This window comes from Carex rostrata, chromosome 24 (genome assembly GCF_964058835.1).
Source record: "Carex rostrata chromosome 24, lpCarRost1.2, whole genome shotgun sequence".
In the NCBI taxonomy this organism is placed as follows: Eukaryota; Viridiplantae; Streptophyta; class Magnoliopsida; order Poales; family Cyperaceae; genus Carex; species Carex rostrata.
This window is the reverse complement of record NC_135941.1, coordinates 1,517,916-1,523,915: the sequence shown is the minus strand read 5'-3', so window position 1 is coordinate 1,523,915 and position 6,000 is coordinate 1,517,916. Positions and strand designations below refer to the sequence as shown.

General features: G+C 35.3%; 1 long non-coding RNA gene across 1 annotated transcript; it reads right to left on the bottom strand.

The window, feature by feature from the left end:
- Window positions 1-402: 402 nt before the first annotated feature.
- On the bottom strand, window positions 403-1,462 carry LOC144575793 (uncharacterized). Its single transcript, XR_013518528.1, has 2 exons — window positions 1,300-1,462; window positions 403-820 (listed from the first exon to the last, which is right to left on the bottom strand). It is a non-coding gene; the product is annotated as an uncharacterized LOC144575793 (long non-coding RNA).
- Window positions 1,463-6,000: the final 4,538 nt, after the last annotated feature.

Here is a 6,000-nt window from a genome sequence, read left to right as displayed (position 1 = left end):
ACCCTTTTGTACATTGGATTGTAAATCACTAGATTCAAAATCCAAAAATTCAATATGAAGTGCTCAACATGTTCTCCATACTAAACGCTTGCAGACCAAATTATAACATTTTTTGGAACTTTTACTATTTTTCAAGATCGGCATAAAATATCTGTTTTTCAAAAAATTCTGGACCATAAAAGAAACAGCGATTTTCAAAATTTTTAAAAAAATATTATTTTTTTTCCAACAAATGTAAAATTTGGACTTGAAGCACATTTTAATATAGAGATCATGTTGAACAGTTTGAATCAACTGTTCTGGACTTTGAATCTCACGATTTACGAACGGGTATTAAAGCTAATATACAGTTTCTAACAGCAGCAGGGTGATGTTGGTATAATATGCCAAGTGTCTCCAATATGCTAATCTCCAATAATACACAATTCTCTTATGATAGTTTTACATATCATGTTCAAACTCTCTCACTCTAGCAACTTGTTACGTGCTGAATTCAACTCTTTTACAACATCAGTCATTGCAATGCGCTCTTTTGGCAACTCCTTGGAGCACAATAGTCCGCATCGAATCACCGAAACCAAGCATTCTTGAGAGTTCTCTGGTACAACTGTATTCTCATTTCCATGATCTGACGAGAACAATTTGGTATCAATAATGTCCGTAACTTGGGCTGGATATGATGTCTCGACAAGCTTGTGAAGGCTCAAACCGTCATTAAATCTTTCATCAATGGGGCAAATTCCAGTGAAAATTTCCAGCAGGAGAATGCCGTAGCTATACACGTCTCCTTGCGTGGATGTCCAGCCACCCATTCCATATTCTGAGTAGTGAAAAATTTATACAAGCTTTTTTTATTACCTCCGATGAGTAAATAAAATCAATAATTAAACTAGTGTGTCATGACATGCCTATTTTTGTTTGTACCACCAACTACTGAGTAAATACTAAATTGTTGCAACTCATTAAATGGTATGTGACCATCGTTGTCTTTCTTCCTTCATTTTCTATATTTTCCCTGTTTAATTTATTCGTGGTTATTTTATATGGCAAATTTGCATTTATTTCATAATATGTATCCATAATTTATGCAATAACTAGATTTTTGTAGTAATTATGATAGACCAAGAGGATTCTAGTGTAATCAATCAGTTCTTTTTTCAACAGAGAATCATTAAAAAGTATCTTAAAGAGTAAAGACCCAACAAACAAAGAGGACAAGTTGTTAATAGTCAATAGATGAAAGATGTAATGTTGAAGGAAATAATTTCATATGATCAGCAGGGGTATTAAGCTTTGTACCTGGAGGAATGTAGCCAATAGAACACTTGATTCCACTGGTACTTGTTATTGATTGACCAGACACGGTATCAGATCGAGCTAGAAATCGGGCTAACCCGAAATCACCCACATGTGCAGTCATGTCATCATCCAAAAGCACGTTACTCGGTTTAAGATCACAATGTATAAGCACTGGCTTGTGCTCATGGAGATAATCCAGTGCCCTGGCAACATCAATTGCTACATTCATCCTTTGTAATAGGGTGAGGTGTTTGGGTGGCCGACCCTCACATGCATTCGGATGTAACCATGTTTCCAAGCTACCATTAGACATGAACTCAAAAATCAATGCCTTGAAATCATTACCTCGATGATCTATGCTGGAGCACACAGTGAGAATCTTGATTAGATTGCGGTGTCTGACATTTCTTGAGGCCTTGCATTCTGATAAAAAGCTTCTAAAAGCACCATGTTGCTCAAGGTTTAGTACCTTAATAGCAATGGTCTCGGCACTTCCTAAACTCATAGAAGCTTTATAAACCACTCCAAAAGAACCACTTCCGATTAGGTTCTCCACGGAGAAATTGTTTGTAGCTTTGAGAAGGTCATTATAGGACACTTTCTTATATGAGGAGGGTTCAAATGCCTCCATTTTTTGTGCCTCCATCATGGCCGTAATACTTTGTGGATCTTTTTGAGATCCCCTTCTCGAATAGAACCTGGCTAAGAGATATATGATGAAGCTTATGCACAAAAATCCACCAGCTATACAAACTAGTATTATCTTGATACTTTCGGATTTATGATTATGTGTAGGAGAATTAGGAATACATTTTGGCAGATGGTTATCAGGTAATCCGCCACAAAGTTTAGAGTTTCCTCTTACATCAACTGCATGCACATTCTTAAAAACACCGTCTTTCGGTAATTCTCCTTGAAAATTATTGAAAGAAATGTTCAAAAATACGAGCTCCATTGCGCTAACAAAAGAAGGTACTTGACCAGATAAATAATTGTTAGAGAGATCAAGATCTTGTAACCCTTTTAAATTTGTCAAAGATGAAGGAATGGGCCCACTGAGTGAGTTCCCTTCTAGATGAAGGGTTTGTAGGTACCGCAATCTGCTCAATAGGCCGAGTTCCTCCGGGATGTTCCCGTGAAGGAGGTTGTTAGAAAGGCTCAAGTGTTGAAGAAAGGTGAGGTTAGCCAAAGAGGGAGATATCTGACCGTCCAATTGGAAGGAATCGAGAGCGAGACCTGTGACTCTGTCAGGATGGAGACGGCCGCAGGTGACACCTTGCCACCTACAGTGGTGGATCGAGGAGTTCCATGGTGACAATGCACCGGAGGGGTCGGTCCCGATGAGAGACTTGAAGGAGAGAAGAGCTAGCAGGTCGGTTTCTGTTGCGTTGGTAGTGGTGGTGGCTGCTGCGTTTGAAGGAATAAAGAAGCACAGAGAGATTGAGATTAGGAGGATGATGTTAGAGAGAGTAGTAGTGTCAGTGGTTATGAGAAAGTGATGAGAAGAAGAAGAAGAAGAAGGCATTTCTTTGATTTCTTTTGGAAGAGTACAGATTCACAGTCTCTGAGTGTAGTTAACTAAATGGTATTTATATATATACACAAGAAATGAAGTGAGTAGTTTCGTGCTAGCTTTCCCATTGTAGAATCGAAGGTAGGTGTGTGTGTGTGTATATATTGCATGAGGCTGTACATCCCATCCAATCACGTGTCTGCATTGATTAACGCGTGGATTCAAACTCGGCTGCCGTGTCAGATAAATTATCAAAAATTAGTAGTGTTGACATGCAATAGTATAATATACTCCATCAATCCAAAGTCATGTCCAATTTCGATGTGATCAACTGAAGAGACTTTGACCAATTTCGATGTGATCAACTGAAGACTTGACTTCCAAAATTTGGATGTGAATTATATATTTATATGGATTCAGAAAATGTGACATTCCGTCCCATGGGTCTAGAAGGAAATATCAGTATCGGGATCGGGATCGGTCTCAGCCAATACCGATCCGGGATCGGTGTATTAGTCGGTCTCGGCCAATTCGGATCGGAAAATCAGATTTTTTAGCCAGAAGCTTGTTTTACACTTTTTAAGGAAAAAATTGATAAAAAAAATAATTTGTCAATATTTTATGTTTAGATAAATAATTACAATCAAATAATCCAATAATACAATATAATACAAGCATTAAAATTATAAACACAATCTTTCACTGTCATAAACTATATCGTGCTGACTTGATCACTTCATCGTCGTCTGTATTATCATAAAAATGGAGATATTGTTGTCCGGAACCAAAAAAAAGAAGACATTGTAGACCTAAATGAAGAGTTGTTAACATCTTCATATCCATATGCATATGGTGGCTGATAATGACCAGATCATGATCAGAATCGGATTCAAGTTTGGGTCTACATTTTCAGCATGTGCATAGTTTATACTCTAATTAATCAATCACGGGCTCAATTTTTCAAACGAATAATGACCAGAATCATACCAGAATGGCAGAAATTGAACGAAAAACACAAAATCCGCGAGTATCGGATCAGTCCTAGCTAATACCAATACGTATATCGGCCAATCCGGATCAGTATCAGCCGATATTTCCTTCTATGGAGTTATTTTATATATTATATATTATAATTACAGTACTTTCTGCGTCATCTTTTAAAAAGAAAAAATTCTTCATTATTCGAGAAAAGACAGTTGTATAATTAAGTTTAAAAATAAGAACAATATAATATTATCACATATCATACATTGCCATCATTTTAAAAAGGTTGATGAGTAGGTTGAAGCAACCTCTGATTAATTACATTCTTCATACTAATTAATTAAAAGGTAATGCACATAAGCAACCTCTGATTACGTTTGCCATCATTTTTGGCTTGTACTAGGGAATATTATGTACTGCATACATTAAGCTGCAATTAACACTTAAAATAAAATCGGATTTTTTTCAAAAATAACAGGAAATGAAACATTTATGTCCAGATATTACTTGTAACTGCTTGTATATATTTAGAAAATAGACATATAATTGTCCAGATATTGTTGTCATTTTTAAAAAATAGGAACAGGTAAAACAAAATTCTTATTTTTTTCAACTGGAATGAAATGATTATGAAATGTGAGTTTTCCTTACTAATTTCTTCGGATCAAGACAAATGTCTCATATCTTTCATGTATCATTCGTGCTTAACATCCTTATCTTCATTTTCAAATTTCAAATAGTCAATCCGATCGAACTGCAACATAATCTCCACATTAATTAAGATGTGCTTGGAGACCAAATTTGTTTTGATTTTTTTAAATAGGTACAAAATCATTGTTTTTAGTAGATTATGGATCATAAAAAAATAGTGATTTTGTACCTATATCTAAAAGATAGTAAAAAAAATTAAATAAAAATAAAAATTTGGTCTCCTGTTTATATTTTGAAAAGGGAGATAAGAATGTGAGATGTATGAAACCTACTCATTCCGTCATAGTAATTGGGTAAATATGAATAAATTAAGATCTTGAGAATTTTAAAAATAGAAAAAATTGGAGATATTATAAATAATAAAATCAATAAATAGCTGAGAGTCTGGAAGAGACTGTGATCAACTGATCATGTGAAATTGGAAATCTTTTGACTTCAGAAATTAAATAGCTGTGCATGGTTTTACTTTTAGGAAAAAACAAATTGGGTGATCAACTGATCATGTGTTGATTCCACGGATTTTAATTTACCTTTGGTTTGTAATGTGAAGGTTGATGTGTCTCTTGGGTCATACCTATTTGAATACTTCTGGTTATTTTGTTTGAATGTCGCTGTTCCTTTTGGATAAAAAATAAAGTTGATTGGTTTTGGATGGAAATAGGGAAGGATTTACAACACCAATGGCTTACTGTGGCTGAGATTCTTCAATTTGCCATGACTTTAAACTTAGTACAACAAAAAACATTTTTGATTGTTTTTAGTGCAGTGAACTTGTGCATATGGAAATTAAGAAATGATGTATTATTTTTCAAAAACACCACCCTTTTTCTGTAAGGAATATGATACCGATGATCATCTCTTTGATCAAATATTAGTCAGGGTTATCAACAGAGGAAGCTCACAAGCATATGGACAGATGGATTCTTTGGACTATTGTCCTACTGCGAGCACAGGGACTGGTACCACAAATCTGATGGAAGATGATCAAAGGAAGAAATACTGATAAGTGTATCAGTTTTAAGAGTGTCACGATGTGAGGTTTATGATACTAGTAGACCCACCATATGGTGTAGATATGTATCCCTTTGTTTTGTGTTTGTTTGTTTCGCTTGCAGTGCTCAAAGGTGACACTTGGCTGGTTATAGTGTTGCTGGCTTTTTGCCAACAGATAAGTTGATGCTCTAAATAATAGTTAGGCTATGAGGTTGTGTTTTGAAAGGATGGGTCAATGATTCAAAAAAGGGTGAGACAGAGATATTAATTACTAATTTTTGCTCCTGTACTAGTCACTGGTACGGTAGAGGAGAAGCTGGTAATTATATCAATGATGTGGGTGTGTGAGTGCTGAGACCAAAAGCCTATGGCTATGGGTTTTCTCTAGGGAAGGTAAATAGATAGAAATACATATAGAGTTATATATCTGATACCATAGTTTAATGGATGTTCTTTAAAGCCTCTTTTTCAAAAAAACATGAGTTGAAAAACTTTGATTA